The sequence below is a fragment of the Pseudorca crassidens genome, chromosome 3, assembly GCF_039906515.1.
Source record: "Pseudorca crassidens isolate mPseCra1 chromosome 3, mPseCra1.hap1, whole genome shotgun sequence".
Lineage (NCBI taxonomy): Eukaryota > Metazoa > Chordata > Mammalia > Artiodactyla > Delphinidae > Pseudorca > Pseudorca crassidens.
Window position 1 is genome coordinate 127,106,921 of NC_090298.1, and position 22,444 is coordinate 127,129,364.

At 51.0% G+C, this 22,444-nt stretch overlaps 1 protein-coding gene across 10 annotated transcripts in view; it reads right to left on the reverse strand.

Moving 5' to 3' along the window:
- TNIP1 (TNFAIP3 interacting protein 1) overlaps positions 1–18,734 on the reverse strand; it is a 52,106-nt gene extending 33,372 nt beyond the window's left edge. For 2 of the 10 annotated variants that reach the window (XM_067732308.1, XM_067732307.1), the window contains exon 1: positions 12,599–12,759. The gene's annotated coding sequence lies outside the window, so the exon portion shown is untranslated. Of the gene's footprint in view, positions 1–7,848; positions 8,076–8,226; positions 8,509–12,598; positions 12,770–18,578 lie in introns of those variants that run through there. The other 8 variants (XM_067732309.1, XM_067732301.1, XM_067732303.1 and 5 more) reach the window with 7 other exon arrangements.
- Positions 18,735–22,444: the final 3,710 nt, after the last annotated feature.

The following is a 22,444-nucleotide window of genomic DNA, read 5'->3' on the forward strand; positions in this document are numbered from 1 at the left end:
GCGTGCTCTCCTCATCTCTGTTGCCAACACAGGCCTGGCACTTGGGAGGTGAGCCGTGATTAAGAGCTGAATGGAGTTCACAGATGCGGAGACCAACAGCCGGAGGGGCCATAGCCACCTTTGGTGATAAGTGACAGCAGGTGTCCGGGTTCCTGCTCACCACTCCACACTCACCCTACATGGAACTCACAGCTGACATTATGTGATGATCTGGGAATGTTTTTACTCCACATCTGGCTTGCCCAATAGATTAGAAGCTCCACGAGAGCATGGGCCGAGATCACCTGGTCTACCAGGGTATCTTCAGAGTGGTCCAGAATAGAGCCCCAATAAACCTCTGATCAGAACAGAGAGACAGAAAGGGCCAGAGGAATCCTTGACCCTACGCCTGCCTCCTGACAGGCCCTGTGCAAACATCCTGAGAGCCTAACCGTGATCCACGGACCAGAAGCACCTGGACAGTCATACATATATACTTCTAGAATCGAGGCTGGCACAGCCAAGATCTCTCAGAGATGCCCAGATGTAAGGCCAAGCGATAGAGCAGGATGCAGGATACAGGAATTGAAACCCCACCTCCACATCCTCCAAACCACGCGTGCTCTCCCTCAGCACTGGGGAGCCAACAGGGAAGCGGACTCACGGGAAGCAGCGGAGGGGCAGGCAGGGCTCTTCTCCCGACTCCAGCCTGGGCAGCTGGGGGGCAGGGGGAGAAACAGGCTACAGGCAGAGGGAGCCCAGACCAAACAGTCTACTGTGAGAAAGTCCTCTCTGGAGATGAGAGGAGCTGCCCAAGGGAGGGTCTGGACTTCTGGAGGAAAGAAACACAAAGACAGGAATGGGGAATTTCCACGTCCTGCTGACCTCATGCCCAGATGGTCAGCGGCAGTTCCAGGATGACCGCCGGGCAGATGGGAACTCTCCTCCTGGTATGTGTGGTTTTTAGGCCTTTCCTGGAGAGGGGACTCTTTCCCAGGATGACAGAGCTGGACGGGAATCTCCAAGGGCAACAAGGCCAAGCCCGTTACCAGGCGCCCCAGGGGTCTCGGAATGCGGGGCTGCATCACTGTCCTGCCTCCCTGGCTGACAGCACATTTCCCCTCTGTCACAGACCGCAGGAGTGGGTGTGGAGAGGGGAAGGAAGCGCTGACCACCCACACGCCTTGCATGGGGCAGTACGGGAGCTCAGCGCCTAGGCATCCCGGGGCGTGAGCTAACCTGACCCTCCCTCATGGTGTGAGGGCAGCAGTCAGGCCCCAGAGCAGGAAGACCAAGGTCACACAAAACGTCAGGATGGAGCTGGAAGGTGCCTGCTCTCTCTCCAGTCTGCCAGTGCTCCCACCCTCCATTTCTGCTCCTGTGCTGCAATCCCACTGCAAAGCAGAGGCCCCACCCACATTCTTGCCACGTCTGGCCTGGACTCCATACCTACCTGAGCCTGGTTCCTTTAAATTTAAAGCTACAGATCAGGTGACCCGCCAGCAGTGGACACCAACCTGCCTTCCGAAAACAGAAACCGTCGGTGGGGAAGAGGCAGCCAGCTCAGACCTTCTTCCAAGACAAGATCTTGGCTCAGGGCAGGGGGGTGGGATCCCACAGCCCACCCTGAGAGGACTGGGGGTGCCCGCTGGAACCAGGAAGTCCCGATTTAGGGGCAAAAAAGGGCCCAGAGAGATGGCAGGCCAGACAGCGACCACAGAGTGAAACGACGGAGGTGATCCTGTTGAAACTGAAGGAGCCACCAGCCCAAAAAAGGAGGAAGAGCCGGCGTGACAGGACGACAGGTGAGCAGCTAAGGGGATGGGGGGGTGGGAACGTGGGCCCAAATCACAACCTCCACCCAAGAGGATGATGACGGTTGAAAAAGGCTAGATTCAGAATTAAATTTACATTCCAGCTTCTGCACTGAAATGCTTCAGCCCATCAGAAGCTGCCTTGTGATCAGCCACGTGCTGGTGCCAGAAGTAGGGGCTCCTAGGTATGAATGAATGATATGAATTTGCATAGCCAGTAACATTTGCAAACTACCTAGAGTTTCCCAAGCATTGTTTTTCTGTCACGACAGCCTTGGAAAGAAGGCATGGCTGATGTCTGTTCGACAGATGAGGAAACTGAGGACTACTTGGGAACTTAGTCTGATCTAATGCTACTGGGCACTGGCTACATCCTGAGGTCAGTTAGACGTTGCAGCTCTGGGGGAAGTGAAGTTCTCCCTGGACCAGAGGAAAACTCCTGAGTAGATCTCTGGTACTGGGAGTTGGGAGGCCCCGGTGGCCAGCAGCCTCATCCCCAGGCAAAGGCAGGGGCTGGCAGGGATGCTGGTGGGTGGGGGTGATAGCGTGGTGAAGGGAAGGGAGTCAGGAGTCAGAAGCCTTGGAGTCAGGAAGAAAGGGGCCCAGTAGGGTGGGATCTGGGGGTAAGCAGGTGAGGCACGCAGGGTGCAAAACAAAAGGGGGCGCCCAAGTGCACGCAAGAGACCCTGAGCGGGAGCCCTCCTTATACACTGCACCTGGGGCCTCACCTGCGCCTGCCTCTCCCTGGTCCAGCTCTGCCCACCCCTGCAGGCTGTGTGATACTGGCCCAGTCCCTCACCTTTTCTGAGCCTCAGCTGCCTCATCTGCAAAATAGGAATAATAACAGAATCCACGGCAGGTCAGATTAAGGAAGTTAAATGAAATAATATATGTATAATTGGAAGGGAGTTCTCACTTTCTACTTCCCAATTGTTTATTTAACAAAGAAATGTATTCATTTTGTAATAAGATTTCCTAAACAATAATAATAATAGTACCTCACTAAGTACCTGGCACTCAGTAGGTTCTTACTAAAAGGTTGAGGCAGCCCCATAACTGTGCCCAGCTGATTGGTTATGGCATCCACTTAATTTCTGTGAACTGCAAATAACTGTTAAGCAGGGACACTGGGACAACACCATAGCTGGTGAAGCTGAAGCTACAAGAAGCCCATGGACCAAGGCGATGCTCATGAACGATTAGGAATCATCTGAGTCTCATTTTCCTCAATTGCAAATGGGAATATCTTCCAAGTCCCCCAAGGGCTAACGGGAAGTGAGGCATCATGAAAGCACCTCGCAAACTAAAGCAAAAATCTGTCCACATCTGCACTTCGTGATGACCTCCAGTCCTCCTCACCCATTTCACAATCAGGGAAACTGGGGCTCCAGGTCCATCCATCAAAGAGCAGGCGGTGCCCTCTTGATGGCTGTCAGCAGAGAGACAGCACCTATTTAGATGGTCTGTACCCAGGGAGCCCGCCTTAGCATCCTCCCCAGTGAGGAGCCAAAGATTTAATCAGTCTTTCCAACCAACTCAGTAATAAAGAGGCTGCAGGCATGGGGTGTAATATGAGGAACAGGTGGGGCTCAGGAATCGTAGGATCTAGTCAACGTACACCAAGGCAAATATCTTCCATCACCCAACCTCAGTTTTCTAAAAGGAGAGGTTAGCAACAATAGCAATAATACAACAAAAGGGGGAAGACTAGACAAACTTTAAGGCCCCTTCTAGTTCTAACTTTCCAGAACTTGCAATTTATTGTCATCCCTTTCTAAAACCTTTTGACCTTAAAAAGCCTGCTCTCCCCAGCTACAATCCCTCCCAATGCCCAAGCAGATTTCCCTGCCTCATCGATCCTCCTGCAGTGCTATCAGGGGTGCTGTCGCCTCCCCAAGAGCAGTGAGAAACCCCTGGATGATGTCTGCAGCCTTTCCCCAGGTCCTGCCCTCCTCTCTGGCCTGCACCCAGGCTCTCCAGCTCAGCCCGAGAACTGCGTCCTTCAAACATGGCACACGTCTCTGTGTCCTTCTTCCCCTCCTCCCTTCCACTGACTCACCCACAGAGGGAGCCCCACTGCCCCCACTTAGCCTCCAAGACCCAGGCTCTACACTATCAGCCTAGGGACAGTGGGGAGGACCAGGGCCATCAGCTGGCTGGAAACGCTGCAAAAGTCGACCAAAGAGCATCTAACTAAAGCTGGGAGAGGGCCTGACAGTTGTGTGCTACCATATGCCAGGCACTAGGCTGGCATCATTACCAACATTATTACCTCATTTTATTCTCACCACACAGAGATAAAAATTCTTATCCCTGTTTTCCAGCAAGGAAACCAATCCTCTCGGCTAGATGGCATAATCTCTATTTTCCAGATGAGGAAGCAGACTCAGAGAGGTTAAGTCACTTGCCTAAGGACACACAGCCGGTTAGTGGCAGAACAAAGAATCCAGCCTTGATCTATCAGACTTCAACACTGGTGCCCTTTCCACTGGCCTGCACTGACTGAGGGGCACAGGGCTCTGTGCCTCAGGGGGAGGACACCAGTCCTGCCTGTTGTCCCACTATCAGGAACATGCCCCAGGTTCTAGGTCCCTACCTCTATGTGTTGCTAACTGTGCCTCAGGTACCAGTCTGCCCTTGATTGCCAGCAGTCAACAAGGCTTAGACTCTCAGGATGAAAGGAAGCTCAGGGGAAATTCGGTCCTGTGCTTATCCGGTCCCCAGGGGAGCCAGGGGACTCTGGTTGACCATCTTTAGTGACCCAGACCAACTTCCTCCTCCAGGAGCCTCCCCTGGGCAGCCAGCATTGGCTGTAGCTAGGCTACTCCCAGTTCTGCTTCCACTGACCCTTGCTCTGCTTCCTGGGGTTCCCTAGAATAAGGAACAAGATGACCCTCTTCTCCATCTCTGCCCTGAGGAGATTTGGAACCTGCAGCATTCTCTCAAAGCAGTTTAGCCCTTGTTCCCTGCATCGCCCTTTGTAGGGACTGGCTTCCAGATCCCTCCGCATCCACCCCCTCAACCCTCCACCCCCACCCTATCTGCAGCTGGCTTTGAAACTGGACACAACACTCCAGGTGTGGTTTGCCTGACCAAAGAGAGCAAGTTTCACCTCCACCCTTTCAGGTATTATGTTTCTACTGATGTCGCCTTGTGGACATTTGCTTTTCCTATAGCTGGCTGCCCACACTAAAGAATGTCCTTTCTCAATGACGTCAACAATCAGGCTTGTATGCCTGATTGGCTGAGAAGAAAGTTCTCTTGTAGAAAAGTATGCTTGAGGAGGTTTCAACTATCTAAAGGGTCAGAGGTAAGTGACTGGGTAATCGCCTATTTAAGTAAGCTAGGAATCTCTGTGTCACTATACACAGAGACTGGACAAAGATGTGCACTGCCACGCACTCTGTAACAGCAAAAACGTCCTGAATGTTCATCAAGTGGGGACTAGTTTAATAAGCTATGGTGCATTCATTCAATGTACTACTTATACAGCCATCAAAAAGAATGGGGCAGACTGCTTTGCAATGGCAGAAAGGTGCCCATAAAATATTGTTAAGGGGACTTCCCTGGTGGCGCAGTGGTTAAGAATCTGCCTGCCAATGCAGGGGACACGGGTTCGAGCGCTGGTCTGGGAAGATCCCACATGCCGCGGAGCAACTGAGCCCGTGTGCCACAACTACTGAATTCTGTGCGCCTAGAGCCCGTGCTCCGCGACAAGAGAAGCCACTGCGATGAGAAGCCCGCACACCACAATGAAGAGTAGCCCCCGCTTGCCACAACCAGAGAAAGCCCGCGCAGCAACTAAGACCCAACGCAGCCAAAAATAAATAAATAAATATTTATTTATTAAGAAAAAAATTGTTAAGGAAAAAAGCAAAGTATAGATTTATATGTATAATAGGATACTATTTATTAAACAACACACAACTACGTGTGCATATATGTGTGTGTGTGTGTATATGTATACATATATGTATAAAATCTTAAATGTGCATAGATAAAGGTCTGGAAAGATACACACCGAACTGCTGCTAGTAGACAGATCTAGAGAAGGACTTGGGCTAGGGGACTGTAATCAAAACAAACCTTTTTTTTAACCTAGTTTTTTAACTCTTTACAATGGAATCTAGTCCTGTTCTATTTTTAAAATTAATTTTAAAATACAGGCTGGAGAGAAGGAGGAGAAAAGAACACAACTTTCATTTTTTACGTTATACGTTTGGTATTGCTTGAGTTTTTGGAGTTTTTTCTCTAATGAATACATGTTATTTTGTAACACTTTTAAAGGGAGAGTTTAATGTTTTGTTTGTTTTTAATTTAAGTGGCTTGACAAGGCCAGAACAAGAGGAAAGGGCTACTGTTCTGGCACCAAATGAGGCTGGAGGGCTGCGGGCAGGGATGAGAGCCTCCTTATTATGGATCTGCTTCACGTGGACAGACAGGCTATAGGGACTGAATCATAAATAAGGAGGGAAAGCCCAGGGACAAGTTTTCTAGTCAAGGAATGTGGTAGATGGAGACCTGGCAACTGTAAAGGAGAGTTTCAACCTGGAACCCGCCAGAAAGGATCTGGTTTCAGGAAGGTCAGGGCTGGGCTTGAGGTGACAAAGGCGGGAAGAAACGCACCGGACTTTGGTGCTGGAAACAAGGGCGAAGCTTCCCACCCATTGCCTGTGGGCCCTCACACGGGGACTTATACCTGTTTTGCTGGAGAGGAAGCCGAGTCAAAACAGGTGCAGAGCTGGGCTCAAGGTGGCACGGTTCCCAAGGGACAAAGGAGAAGAGCCCCACCTGATCATCAGTCCCCAGCCTGTACTCCCCACTGCCAACAGCCCCCTAAGAAGGGCTGAGAAGGCAGCCCAAGCAACCCCAGCCCGCTTTCTTTCGCCTCCTCACGGTTCCTGGGATCCACAAGTACAAATATTCTGCGCCGAGAAGCCCGGCTTCCCGCCCAGCAGCTGTGACTCTCTTAACCTAGGAGGAGCACATCCACTATCAGCCACAGGGACAAAGAGCACTAGGCCCAACCTTGGGACAAAAGGGAAGGGAGGGCTTCCCTGGTGGCTCAGTGGTTGAGAGTCCGTCCGCCTGCCGATGCAGCGGACACGGGTACGTGCCCCGGTCTGGGAAGGTTCCCACATGCCACGGAGCGGCTGGGCCCGTGAGCCATGGCCGCTAAGCCTGCGCGTCCCAAGCCTGTGCTCCGCAACGGGAGAGGCCACAACAGTGAGAGGCCCGGTACCGCAAAAAAAAAAAAAAAAAAAGGTAAGGTAGACTCGACTGTCCTCCTGTCTACCTGACCCCAAAATGCCCAAAGCTGGTTTATCAAACAAAGGCTTTCTCCAGCCCTGTAACTCGCTCCTCCAAGGGGGAAGATGACAACTTTTGAGAATTCCCCTCATACCAAATATGGTGTAAAGAGGGTTTAATGGGTTCAACTCCTGGTTCTGCTCCCTCACCAAGTGACCCTGAGCAGTCCTCACTTTCCTGGTTTCTTCCCCCTATGGAAATGCTGTGAGGACCAACTGGGAACACTCTGTAGACTATCCCAACAGGAGCCACAGTGGTTAGGAAGAGAGCTTCGGGGGGCAAGACTACCCAGATAAAAGCCGGAGATGGCCTATTTTAATAGCAAAGGCTGGAAACAACCTAATGAAGAAGAAAATGAATAAAGACACCGACGCCATTTCACACCAGGGAATGCTAATACTATACAGCTGTGCAAAACAAATAGGCACCCGCTAGAGACACAAACAAGGATGAACCTCACAGATATAACACTAAGCGAAACAAGCAAGTTGCAGAAGAACACAGGCAGTATGATGGCATTTAAATAACATTTTAAAACAAACAAAACAATACTAAATATTGTTTACAGATGTATATGTTCATAATAAAACTGTAGAGAACTACAAGAGAATAAGCTCTAAATTCAGAACACTTGTTTGCTTCTGGAGGGGTGGGGAAGGAGATGATCGGAGAGAAATTTCACATGAACAGAAAATACGTTCTTTCTTAAGCTGGATGGGTGGATGCCCAAGTGTCTGCATGTTACCTCTGTGTCTGAAAGATTCCTTCGTGTTTTCTAGAAGTCAGGTCTGCCATCCTCAGACCCCCACTCCTCTTCCCAGAGGTTGGGGCGGGGAGTGGCAGCACCTCAGAGGCAGCAGTGGGGGTGTGGCAGGAACTGGGGTCCCTCAGACCACTGAGATGAAGCTGGCCGTGAGGAAGGCACAGGACCAGGGTGTGCTGGCCAGCTGAGAGCGGTACAGGCGTCCTCCACTGCGGGTGGAGACAAAACCAAGGGCCCCTGACTCATGGGACACCCCCACGCCCGCCCTAAAAGCACCAGCTCTGGTCTCTGAGTAGATGACTCCCTGGTGACACGACACCCCAGCCCCCAGCCCCCTCCCCCCCACACACACACACTCACACATCTGCCTGGGCCACCGGGTCTCTCCACTCCACAGGTGCTCAAGGACACAGGCAACAGGCTCGGGGTGGGCTCCTTGGGGAGAGGAGAGTTCAGCCCCACCCGGGGACAGCCCCCAGACAAAGAGCCAGCCGCCCCTCAGCCCAGTCATCTGTTCCTATCGGAAGAGCGACTGTCCCGGGCCGGTCACGGGGAAATACAAGGACTTCCTCCCACAAGCGGCCGCCCAGGTCTGTCTCTGCGGGCCAGGGACCCTTGCTCCCCACAGAATGAGGGGCGCTTCTCCCTGCTTCCCTGTGCCTTCCTTCTGGCCACTCTCCAGGGGGCTCCAGACACTCTCCAAAGAGGAACAGGAAGAGGAGGGGCAGGTGGGGGGTGGGCAGCAGCAAGAAGCCGGGAGGGTGGGCACAGAAAGGCCTGGCCCTGTGGGAAGAACTCGGCAACTACCGGAGCCATAGAGGGCGGCCCAGTCACTGGGCTACAGTTTTCTGGAAGTAATGCCCTAAGACGCCTGCCACTGCAATCCTTTCATTTTGCAGCTGGGACACCAAAGCCAGCAAAGGGAGGAGGACCTGCCCAAGGCTGCAGGGACGGCGGTGACACAGAGGGGAAGCAAACCCAGTCTTCTGGTGGCCAGCTGCGCGCTCTTTTCACCACACCTCCTACTGCCCTCCCTCTCTCTCGTCCTGCACCCCTCCCTCCATGTGGTCAGGTGAGCAGTGAGGGGAAAAAAGAGGGACGAGAAAGGAGGTGGGCCCACAACGGGGAGCCACCTGTAACAACACTGGAAGGGGCCGCCTACAAGGCAGTTCACTCCTGACGCTGCACTGGGGGTGGTCAAGCGGAGGCTGGCTCATCACCTGCTGGGGTGCTGGGTGCTGTTGAGGAAATTCGGGCCAGATGTCCTCTGCGGCCCTCCCACATGTCTACTGCCACTATTCCAAACAGGGATGGAAAGACGTCTGAGACAAAACAAAGGATGACCCATCGAGAGAGGACACAGCATGGTCCAGAGGTGGCAGAGGATTAAAGGCAAGTCACCCCGAAGTCTGAAAAATCGGACCATCTGCATCATCTCCTACTGAAATCCCTTCAACAGCCTCATGATCAGCCTCATTAATGAGATTTAATGATGATTTAATGAGATTTCTCATTAATTTAATGAGATTTAACGATGTTCGGCAGCCAGCAGCGATTGATCACTTACCCCATGCCAGCCCTGTGCTGAGTGCTTGACACACACTGTCTCATTAATTCACACCACTCTGGAAGCAGCACTTACGTCACATAAACTTATAGAAGAGGAAGCAGACACAGCACGCACCCAGGTGTGCTGAACTCTAAATCAGGCACACTACACCATGGGTTCTCAGAGAGCAGCTGGACCGGCAGCATCAGCATCACGGCCACCAGCTGGATCAGACACTCTTGGGGGCGTAACCCTGCAATCTGTTTAACACGCCACCCAGGGGACTCTGATGCACGCTTGGGCTTGCCAATGCTCTGATCACTTCCCAGTGCTGCTGACGGGGAAAAACTGACACTTCTCTGCTTGGTAGTCAAGACCATTGGGTTTTTCCTAGCCCAGCTGGTCAGCTCCCCCAGTGCAGCAGAGCCTTAGCCCCAATCCTCTTACCCTAAGTTGCAGAAGGGGCTCAGGCCCCACTCTGCACCTCATCATCTTGCCTGGGCCCGGTCTTGAAGTCGCCTCCTTCCAGAAGCCCCCTGACCATCTGGCACCCCCAAATTGCTCCACACCCCAGTCAGACTTACTGCCGGGCACGTGCTGGCACACTACGCCTTCCAGCTAGCGCTCATGGCACATTTCTGCCCAGTCCACAACGAGTTCCTGGAGGGCAGAGCCAGTACCTTATTCACCTGAGTACCACGCCACTCCACACAGCACCAGGCCGGAGGGCTGTCAGGAAATGTTTGCTGACTATCAGAAGAAAAGAAAAATGCCTTGGGAAGCAAGTTCTGGCTCTCACCCTGACTCTGCCACTACCTCTCTGGGACAAGTGCCTTCCCATCTCTAGGACTCAGTTTTCTCATCTGTGAAATGCACCATTATTCTAGTTTCTTCTATTCTACTCATCTGCTGAACAAACCCAGCAAAGCCTTACCCCAGACACTCTTTATCTAGTATCAGGAACGCACACGTGAAGACTAAAGAGGTCCCTGCTCTCACCCTTCTATTCTAGGAAAAGAGGAAGACAACAAACAAGCAAACAGTAAAAATTACTGTATGCCTGACACATACCGTGTCTACACACATACTTTCTCAATTGCAAATAAGCAAGATCATTTCAGGGCGTGATGAATGTATTAAAAAATATATATAATAGTAATATGACAGAAAGTGAAAAAAGGGGTTACTTTGCATAGAAAGGTCAGGGAAGGCCCCTCTGAGGAGGTGACATTTGAGCTGAGACTTGACAGATAAGGAAGAACCAGCCATGAAAAGAGCTGGGGAAAGGTGTTCCAGGCAGAAGGAACAGTACATACAAAGGCCTCAAGGCAAGAATAAGCTTGGCCTGTCCGAGGGGAAAAAAAGCAGGCTGCTGTGGTTAAATCACAGTGAGTACAAGAATAAAATAGTACCCAGTAGCACCCAGAGAGGGAGGCAGACAGCCGACCTCCTACAATTCTGAGGTGTTCAAATCAGGTCGGCCAACCCAACCCAGAACATCCGGGGCCCAAGTCACAGGCAGCACTGGGGGTTAGGGTATGAGTCAGACCCCACGGCTTCCTGGGGCCCCAAAGGCCCTGATGTGGGAATAGGGGCAGGCAGCAACCCTCAGCGTGAGTGCCATGCCATACCCACGGACGCACATGGGTGGGAGAAAACATGCCTCCAGAGGGACATGATCAAGTGCTTCAGCGAAGTGCCAGGCCCTGATCACATTATCTTCCCAGGACACAGCCAGGATAGTGGAAAGGAAACAGGGCCCAGGGTTCAAGGCTTACTAGTCTTGGGCAAGTCTTAACCTTTTGGGGGTTCAGTTTCCTCACCTCAAAATTGAGGCTACTACTAGTGACTCTCTCCTAGGGTTGCTGAAAAGAGTAAATGAGATACTCAACATAAAGCACTGTGCCTGGCACACAGTATGTGCTGATAAATGTAAGCTGTTATTATTACCATTATTGGTTTTTCACTGCCTCAGTTCTCTCTGCTGTAAAACAGTGATATTAATACATCATAGGATTGCTATGAGTTTGTGCTAATAAACATTCCAGCCTCCTAATGCAATATCCATTGTCAGGAATGAAAAAAAAATTGAGAGTCCTCTTTCCGGATCTCTCATCAGGTGTTGAATTCCCCTCTACCCTACCACATTGTTTGGAAAATGAGTGAGAGCTGATTAAATTCTATTTTGACAATACTGTGAAATAAAAATGATGCATTAGGAATCCATAGATTTCTCTGCACTGTCATTCTGCAAGGGGGTGGGGATAAACGTTGCTGATTCTTCTGCATCATCCACAAAAGTCCCCCCCTCAAACCAAAACACGAAGTCTCACTCAGCTGCACAAAATTCCCACCCACAAAATTCCCATACAATTAATGAATATATAATACAGTCACTTTCATGTACACACAACTTCACACACTCTTGCAGACAAATGTTCTACAGCGGAAAACTCACGCATATGTAGAAACTCCACACCCCAAATCGCTCCCCAAAATTCACTACAGCTACCCTGCAAATGCACCCAAATGTTGTCTCCGACAGTGGGCAAAATATGTTCAACAGAAACAGTATATAGCACAGAGTCTGGAGTCAAACGCCAGCGTTCAAATCCTGAATTTGCAACTCTCTAACTGTATGACCCCAATCTCCAAGTGCCTCGGTTTCCTAACCGGTAAAATGCGGATAATAATAATCATACTCGTTTTGAGGATGGAAGTGGCAATTAAACGAGTTTAATACATGTAAAGAGCTTAGTTCAGCACTTGGAAAGCGCCCAATAAGAGTTATTTTCCTCTTCATTACGTGTGCACACGGCTTCCAAAACTGGTCTCCCACACTATAAACAGACCCACGCCCGCACACACACCCTCCAACCCGCGGGTCCGCACACCCAGCACACAGCCCGCCTGCAGTTCCCAGACACGCTTGCCCACTCAGTGCGCACGCGCGCCCACCACCCTCAGCGCAGGTCAGGGAGTCCCCACTCGGCCGGACCCGGCCGCCCCTGGAGGTGCCCTGCGCCCGGGGGCCTCGGGCGCCGGAGCCCAGGAGACAAGAAACCCAGGCCACCAGTCCGGGCCTGACCTCCCCCCTGCCACGCCCGGTGGACTACCGAGGCTGGGACCGGCCCAGTCCCAGACTCCATTCCTTTCCATCCCCGCTCCGCCCGGCCGGCTTACCTGAGGGTGGGGACCCGGGGAGACAGCACCCCGCTCTCCGCGTCCAGCCCGAGTCCAGGGACGCGGTAGAGGCCTGGGCCAGTCTCTGGCCCCCAGCACTGCACAGAACCCCGGGTCGGGGAAAGGGGACAGGGCCGGTGACTAGGAAGTGCTGGGGGCCGGGCCGCCCCACCCCCTGGGAAAGTCCCCAGTGATTGACAGGCCGCTAGCCCAATCACGCTGCGCCATCTGGGCGGGTCCGCAGCCACCGGGGTGGGACGCAGAGAGGTAAACAGCCGCCGCCGGAGCAGGCCGGTTCCTGGGTAGCCTTTGCCTCGGGCTGCAACCTCCGCAGGTCCGGGCAGTCCCTCGCCGCCCTCCCTGCTGCGGAAACTCCGGGCGCCGGAATGAGGCTGGGGCCACACTGAAAGCCGGAATTTCAGAGTAGAGACGCGCCTAAGAGACCACCCACCCTTTCCTTGCGCCGAGGGGCACAGGGGCCGGAGCCCGGTGGGGGAGCGGGGGAGACTTGCCAAACGGCATGTAAGCATTTGTAGCTGAGCCAGAGCTAGAGTTCGGGGTCCTAGAGTTCGGTCCAGGGCTCCCCCGGACTTCTTACAGAGCTCACAGAAATTCTGAGGTGAAAGTACCCTTAAAGAATCTCATTGTCACAGCTGACATTTTTTGCGTACTTACTGCTCCAAACTTGGTAAGCACTTTGCATGCTTTATTTATTTAATTCGGTCAGCCACCCTAGTGAGATGGCTTTTATCCCCCCCCCTTTTTTTTTAACCGTAAATAAATTAATGTACAAGGCGCGTGGAGGTTAGATGACCTCAGTAAGTGGCTGAACCAAGATTGAAACCCAAGTGAGCAAATCCGTAGCCCACTTTCTACACGGTCTACCTATATATGGGCCAGATCGTGCAAACAGGCTGTGAGATTTCCCAGACCAGGAAGGAGCAGTAACTTGGTTTACGCTTGGGAACACTTGTTTTTTTAAGCCCACCATTTTATTTAAAAGAGGGTAAATTTTAATTTCAAAAAGTGTCAAGTCCTAACCTTGGAATATAGGACAGCTCTTCAAATTGGGTTAATATAGCTTTATGAAAAACTTATTCCAAAAGATTCATTTCACCGGAACTATTGAAAACTTAGTCATTGACAGGCCCTCATCCTCAGAAAGGATTTGGGGAACTATTTCATACAGGCCCTCATTTTACAGGAGAGCTCTGTAAATTAAGTGTGACTCTGTGTGAAAACACACACACACACACACACACACACACACACACACAACCTACACAACTATATGCCTAATCCAAGAACTCTTTTTCAGGCTTTGTGACATCCTGGGATGCTTTTAGTTACTTCAAAGGGGTTATCAAAGTCTCAAAACGATATTAATTCTAGTTCATTTTAATTATGAAAATAAGTACACATATTTTGAAGAGAGGGATGCGAACACCAAACAAAGCACCACTGAGTGTGACCAATCACCAGGAGATTACGATCTTGGACTGGTTCATACTGCAGCTCTCAGGCATCACCTCACCCATTTGTGCGCTGCCCCCGCCTGCCCTGTCCGGTTTTCTTCCTGCTCTTGTCTGTAATTCCCAGTTTGCTTTTCCTGGAATGCACTCTTCCTAATCCCAAACAAAGTCCTTCTCATGAACACTGAAATTTACTTTAAAAAATGAAGAGTCTCCAACTGTTTGCATTTTGTTTCCAAACTATTTCAGCTGTTTTTGTAAATGTCTGACCTTAGAGAATTATGCAAATGGTTTCATTCCCCAAAGTGCCGGGTGATTCCTAGAGGTGGGCTTGTTGGGCAGTGCTCTAGTATGGCACAAAAAGGTCACACAGTCATCTTTTTGCCCGATTCCCTCCTTCTGGATAATTTTTCTTAACAACTGCAATATGTGAGAAGATGCATCTCTTCGAAGTCATGACCACATCCACCTCGTCCATACATTTCAGTCTGAGTTCTAAACATTCCATGTTAGGGGCCATTGGACCGTTGATCACAATCCCCTATTTGGCAGATGGTAAACTGAGTCCTCAGAGTAGTAAAGAACTTACTTAAGGCCACGCACATGGAGTGATGGAACCAGGGTTGGAACCCAGGTCCTTGGCTCCCGGTCATATGTGCTCTTTCCACTGCATCATGTTGTCTTTACAGTGTCCTGATTTTTCTTACTTTCTTACAGAAACTCAACACTCATGATGAACGTAGGCCATGGACCTAACTAATGGGGTTCTAACCATTCAACCACTGCCTTCCTGGGTGGCCTCTCTAAGTCTCTGTTCCTCTCTAAAAAATGGAGATAATGATTACCTACGCCTTAGGTGATCATGAGGATAAATGAGATAATGTAAGTAAAGCCCAACGCTTGGCACACAGTAGGCATTCAGGAAAAGATAGTGGTTTGTAGATGTGGATTGCACGCATTGAGTAGAACTTCACTGTTAAACTCCCACCATCCCACCATCCACAAACTCTCTGGGACCCTAGACTCTGGGGGCTAGGCAGGGTAGGAGACGGGCCCCCTAGCCTGGCACCCCCTTCTCCCCCCAGCCCTGGAAGGAAATTTCCAAGCTGGGAAGCTGGGCCTGACACTGAGAACTGAGTGACTTAGTCAGCTGGGAATCTCTTGCTCTTCCAGAGTGAGGACAAGCAGCAGTGCAAAGCCCCACCTGGCAGGAGAATCAAAAGGCCTTGTGTGTTGTTACGTTGTTTCGTTTTGTTTTAAGGCAGGCGGTTTCCCAATCTCTTTTCTACCACTCCCCCGCCCCCTTCCACCACCTCCACCAAGGCTGCTCCAAAGTTTCACACCTAAATCCACATTTGAGGGATATGAAACACATACCAAAAAGCCCTCAACCTATAAGTGATTTAGCTCTAAATCAAGGGCCTAAAAAGGAGTGAAAGCTGCATATTAAAAACATTAGAAGGTAATATTTATGGCATATTTGCTGTGTGCTAGGTCTGCACTTTCACATATCTCCCAACCAGCCTCTGAGGGCAGAACCATTATCACCCCCACTTCACAGATGAAACTGGGGCTCTGAGGCGTTAGGTGACTTCCACAGGGTCTTCAGCAGCAACAGATCACTGGAACATGAAGATCCCGGTTCTTAATCTCTTCACGCTCTTGAACATTATACTATGGAGTCTTGCCAGCTAGCAAGGCACAGAACTCAAAATGCCAGTCCTTAAAGAGTCCTTAGAAAAGATCAAGCCTTTTTCTTACAGGGATGAAGCCACGGAGGGCCAGGGAGGGCCAGGGACTTGTCACAAGTCTTACAGCAAGTTTGGGATAGTACTTAAGTCTCCTGCTCCCAGAGCAATGCTATTTCCACACATCTCAGTCATGGAAAACAGAGCTTCTAAGACAAACGAACATGTGCCTCACTCTGATAGGTGAATTAGTGAGTCTGGGCCTTCGCTAGGGGTGATGAGCAGCTAATGAACTAAGAAAGGAGCAGTCCTGGGTCTGGGTCCCTTCCTTAGATCCAGTCCCACATCTCCATAGCCGGAGGCAATCTCAGGAATGGAAAATCCTACGATGGATTCTAGGTGCTTTTTGGTGTTGGGTGTGTGTGTATATATGAGAGGGAGATTTCAGTGATAAATGAGAAATGCATGTCAAGCACATGGTGTTGGCTGAAATTGTATTAGGTAATTGTATTTGGGGGTAAAGAGTAAATAAGTGAGCAGTCTATGGTCTCTGCTTCCCACCCTAAGCCCCAGAAAGCATTTAGTTCTATCTACATCCCAAATAACTGCATGAGAGGATGGATACAACGGCGCTAAGAAATCCATAACTTTGGGGCTTCCCTGGTGGCGCAGAGGTTAAGAATCTGCCTGCCAATGCAGGGGATACGGGTTCGGGCCCTGGTCCAGGAAGATCCCACATGCCGTGGAGCAACTAAGCCCGTGTGCCACAACTACTGAAGGCTGCACGCCTAGAGTCCATGCTCTGCAACAAGAGAAGCCACCGCAATGAGAAGCCCGCACACTGCAACGAGGAGTAGCCCCACTTGCCACAACTAGAGAAAACCCACGCACAGCGATGAAGACCCAACGTAGCCAAAAATAAATAAATAAAAATTTATTTAAAAAAAAAAGAAATCCATAACTTTTCACATTCATTCAGCACTTTAAGGTGAATTAAACCGTTTCATATTAACAGTTTGCCCCACTTCCAAGAGGCATGTCATGCAAGGGTTAGGAGGTGGACCCTGGAGTCTGATAGACCCTGGCTTGGATCACAGTCCTGCCACTTACACCTCACGATGACTCTCCTCCAGTTTCCTCATCAATAACAAGAAAGTTAAAACAGTGCCCAATACACAGCGTAGAAAGAATGAAACGTCACAGAACCTGGCATCAGTGAGAGGCAACAATGATACTTATGATCAGCCCTATAGGGTGGGCAGGGACCATTCATCTACTCTTTCCAGTGAGGACCTCAGGGCCCAGAGCTGTGGAGGAACTTGTCCTAGACTTCACAAAGTGTTCTTGGAAACACCAGGCTTAGAAGGCATTTCTCCTTTTCCTCCAGGGTCTTTCCTGTTTTCCTCTTTTTTCATCCCAACTGTTTCCGCTGCGTCCCTGGGCTTGCCTCTTACTCTAGGCTTTCTAGGGCACCGCTGGAGGAGAGGAAAGGGCAAAGTGACAGTGGGGGAAATTCCCGCCTGTAGCAGACGTGGCCTAGCCAGGCCCCTCCCACAGTTCCTGGGAGCCCCAGGCCAGCTCCTCTCCCTCTGGCCTCCCTGTCTCCAGCTCAGAATGTCAAGCAGATCTGGGTTTGGATCCAAGCTTGCCCCTTGTCATCCTCCTAGAAGTGGGAAGAGGTCAGCCAGGCTCAGCCCAGCCCCTGAAGGAGGCAGACCCATGGGAACCAGAGCATTTCCTAATCCTGGGAAGCCCTGACGGTGCTGTTCAGCCTCACCCTAAGTCCTCTCCCATGCACCCTCTTCTAGGGCCCCTCCCACTTCTCCCTCCATTCTTCTCCAGCCCAGAAGCCACTGTGACAGCGACTTGACCTCCACTCCTTGCTCCTCCTAGCCAGGGACTTCCCTGGGCTGGGCCTCTGACCAGCTTTGGAAAATCTGGACTGACTGTGATCAAAGAGGAGGCTGCACCACCACTGTCTGCCAGCCCATCACCCACTCCTAGTGCCTCAGGCTCTCTCTGTGTTAAAGCATCAACCACAGAAAGGTCCAGCTGACGCTGGAGGAGAGCAGGTGGGAGAGCCCTCCAGACGTCCTCTCTCCCCAGTGTTACAGAGGGCCCCAGCCTTCCACCATGTTCCCAGGGGAGGCAGGGCCAGACTCCCACCTGGTCTCTTCCTGTCTAGCTTTAGACCACTGAAGTGCCCAACACATGCCCACACACTCACCCTCAAAAACTCACAGACGCATAATCGTGTAATGACCCAGACACAGACGCCCACGGACACACTCACACACAAACACATAGACAATGCGCACACGCTTTTGCTCACACAGTCGTACACACAGGAACCTCGGGAGACGTGACACACACTCACAAACGTAGACACACGTTCTCACACATGCACACACACACATCTGCCTTCACACTTGCAAACCTACCTAACCCCTTTTCTTGGGAGAAGGATAAGACAAAAATAGACCTTTCTTTTCCTTCCCTTTGGAAAAATTGGCAGCGACCGGAGAGAAAAAGACTGGCTGAGAAGGCAGAGCAAGAAGAGGAGGGCAGGAAGAGGAAATAAGAAATGCAGGGAGAGACGCAGGAGGAGAACCAGGCCAGGCAAGGAGGTAGAGACCCAGAGGCCAAGCCCTGAGCGGGTGAGGGAGCTGGGCCGGGGCAGCCACAGATCCCAGCTGGCAGGAAAGCGGAGGGGGGCCAGGTGGCTCATGGCTCAGCCAGGAGGGTCTGGTGGCCCCGGCAGTCTTGTGCGGTGAGCCCTTGCCCTGTCCTGGCTCACGGCCCCCGGGCCGGGTCACTCACCTGGGGAAGGGCAGGGGAGGACGGGGTCTGTGCAGCGGGGCTGCCACCCGAGAAGGCTCCTCAGCTCACTGCGCTTCTGCAGGAAGGAGAGCTGGGCCAGGCTGACTTTTAGGCAGGAGGGGAATTCCCCACAACAGAGACGCAGGCAGCCCCGCAGACTCGACTGAGGCCCATCCCGCCCCCTGGCAGAGCACAGGGCCCTTCTTTGTCAGTTCCCCACCTGTCACTTCCCAGACGGGCTGTCGCTTGCTGTGAATTCCAGGGCAGGGAGGGGGGTCTTGGTAAGAGCCCGCCCGGAAGCCTGATGATTCTGTGGCTGGACTGGGAACTGGCCCAGGGGCAGAGGCAACCCGGCGGGCCCACCCTGCCCCAGCATCAGTTCTCCCCGAGGACCTCGATCTCTTCCTTTGCCTAAGGTGGGGGGATTCCAGCACCCAGGGTCCTGGCCAAAATCACCAGCCGCCCAGCGCACATCCTCTTGCCCATCCCCCCTCCCCGTTCCTCTCCCATCTGTTTCCACTTAGTTTCTTCTCCACAGGGTAGGAAAAAGCCCACTCCTTCCCTCTGTGCCGGATCTCATTGAGATGTTGAGTGGGGCCTTAGAGACCTACCCACCAATGAGCAGCCCAGCTCTGCACTAACTCCTGAGGCTCACTTCCCCATCCTGAGCCTCAGTGATCTCCTGCTGTAAAATGGGGATAATGAGTCCTGCTTTGCCCGCCTCCTGCGATGGTAATTAAAATAAAATGATGGTTTACAGACATTCTTTGTAAACTATTGACTGCTTTACAAACGTAAGGTCTCAGTTCATTATCTGCTGAAAAAATGCCGAGGAGGAGAAGGATGGGGACCATCTGGATGAGCTGGCCTTTCTCCATCATTCCCGGTTCTGGAGTTTCATCATTCTTGCACAACATTATAGACCACCGAAGACCTAGGAATGGACAAGTCACACCCACTTTCTGCCCACTCAGAGCTCACAGGCTCTGGGCTGTGCTGTCCAGTACAGTAGCCATTAGCAGTACATGGCTATTTAAATATAAATTCGTTGAAATTAATAAAATTAATAATTCAGTTCCCCAGTAGCACTAGCCACATCACAAGTGCTAAAGAGCCATGTGTGGCTACCACCTTAGACTGCACATGTATAGAATATTTCCATCACTACAGAAAGTTCTATTGGATAGCTTTGCTCTGGGGGCTACAGGCAAATCAATAGGTAACTACAGTCAAGGGTGGCAGAGTTATATTTTGACAGGAGGAATACAAGGAGCTATAGGAGCCAGGACAAGGGAGCGTCTGGTCAGGATTTGGGATCTGGGAAGTCTTCCTAAAGGAAGGGACACTTTGGCTGAGACCCGAAAGTAGCCAAGCAAGAGCATAAGGAAGGGTGTTCTCAGCAAAGGGAATAGAATATGCAAAGAGAAGAGAGAGTACATTCAGGGAACTGAAAATTGTTCACTCTGAGTGGACCATGGAGTTTGAAGCAAGCAAAGGGGAAGTGACAGAGGTGGGTCTGGAGAAATACCCAGGGTCAGATATCAAGAGGCCACATCAGTCCTGGACAGGGCATTGGGAGGTAGGGGGACAGGGGGTGACGGAGTGGGAGAGCCCACTGACTCTGATCCTCAACTGCTTCTGTGCCCTTCAGATTGGGATTGCCCGGGGAATGCTAGAGACACCTCCTGGCCCAACAGTCTCACTTTACGGATGTGGAAGTAAAGAACAGACAGGGGAAGTGACTTTCCAAGTGAGTTAATCGCGGGACTTCCTGACTCCTAGTCCAGTGCTCTTTCCCACACCACACTCAGTCCCCCAGTTGCACAGGCTGCTTTTTAAATGTTTCAATAGCCACATCTGGCAAGCAGCTACCATACCAAACCGTGCAGAAAGTCCTACAGGACTAATGACACCAGTCCCTGAGCTAGACCAGGCGCAAAGGGTGATACGCTTCCATGCATGTAAACTCTTTTCTCTGCGGGGAGTAAAAATATACCTTCTCACACCCACGTTGTCAGATGCTCCCATCTCTGTCCTCTGATACCAAATTGCAAGGCCTCCCTTACTCATGTCCCCAACAGCTCAGAAACTGGCATTTGGGATGATGGCAGGACTCAGCATCAGGGAGAGAGATCTTGCTCCTGGCTCCCTTTGTGAAGCCCCCTGAGTCAGCCAGAGCCTTCTGTGAAATTGAGGAATGTCCCTCAATTTCCTAGAGGAAATGGAGTTTCAGATTCCTCATTAGTATAATGTGTAATTCAGCCCTGATGTTCCGGGATTGTGATATTTTCCCTATACACAGTAGTTTCTCTCCAGAGGCCACAATCATCATAGATCCTCTGTGAATTTACAAAACTCAGCTTAGACTGGGTCCTGCTCCTGGAGTCCTAAATGGTGGAGGGACCTTAAAGGGCTAAGGAGGCTCGAGTAGCTGGACCCACATGAGCTGCAATCTCCAGTTAGAACACTTGGTTTGCGTACCCAGTGGGAAGATTAGCTCTGGGCTTTCCCTGCTCAAACGCTGAGAACAATCAGCTTCTCCCACCTTCTCTTCCCCTTCTTCCTTCTTCCAGCCATGGATTTCCTGAAATTGCCTTCCCTGTTCAGGCCAAGGGTTAGACATCAAGGAAGAAGAGGCCCTTGGACTGGGTATCGGAAGACTTGAGTTTGAGTCCTGGCTCTGCTGTGTGGCCCTGGGCAAGTTCCTTCCCCTCTCTGGTCCTCAGCTTCGCCTTCCATAACATGAAGGAATCAGACTAGATGATCACGAAGCGACCTTCCCTTCTGACACTGTAAGGAAGTCTAAAAGTTCAAAGGAAGGAGAAATCAGAGCAGGCCAAGATGGTCAGGAAATAATAACAGTAATATCTGATACTTAAGATTAACATGTACCAGGCATGGTACTAAGTGGTCTTCAATGCGTTCTTTTATGCATTCCTCATCAGAACCCCGTGAGATTGGTACTGCGGTTTTACAAAGGAGGAAACTGAGGCTTATAGTGGTTTAAGCCGACAGCTACTAGGTGGCATAGCTGGAGTTCAAACTCAGGTAATTAATGTCTCCAGAGCTTACCTGGGGGAGATGAGAGCTTTGCTGAACTTCTCACCCAAAAGATGGGTGAGATTTGGATATACAGGGGGAAGCTCTCACAGGCCCACTCCTTTGCTACTTAATTAACCGGACACCCCGCCGCCCACCCTACCCTTAATTTCCTCTCCCACCCTGATGTCTCTGGTCTCGTTGCTGATGTTGTGGGAATAGCATTGAGCCCGTCTCATAATAGTCAATCAATATTTATTTAGCAAATGAATAGATTTGACTCTGTGGGCTTCCTGATTCATCAATTCTGTTGAAAGCTCCCCCAGTGTTATTTGAACCTAGACCAGGACTCTGGGCAGATTTCTGGATCCCACCATAGACCTGAGGTATCAGACTCTCGGGGATAGAGCCCTAGAGATAGCACTTTAAATAACCTTTCAGGGGTAGTCTTAGTACTTAGCAGTTTGAGAAGCCCAAGCTCCCTAAGCTGGGTCTTCCAACTCCAAAGTGAGAATTACCTGCTCAGATACAGACAGCCAAGAACTCACTGTCATGAACTAGCGGGAAGTACCAAGTATGCTAGCACTTCTCTGGGTCACCCAAACATCAAATCTGTGACTTTTGCAAAAATGCTTTGAGTCCACAAGCATCCACTAGGTGCTAGGCCCATTGCTGTTGCTGACTCACTATGTGACCTCAGTAGAAATTTCCTCTCTGTCTCTCACCTTCCTCATTTGTGAAAAGCGGTCAATTCTCTTTGCCCATCTATAACTCAGGGAATAGCTGTGTGCGTAGAGGTGTGCCCATTAGGATGATTCCATAAAGAA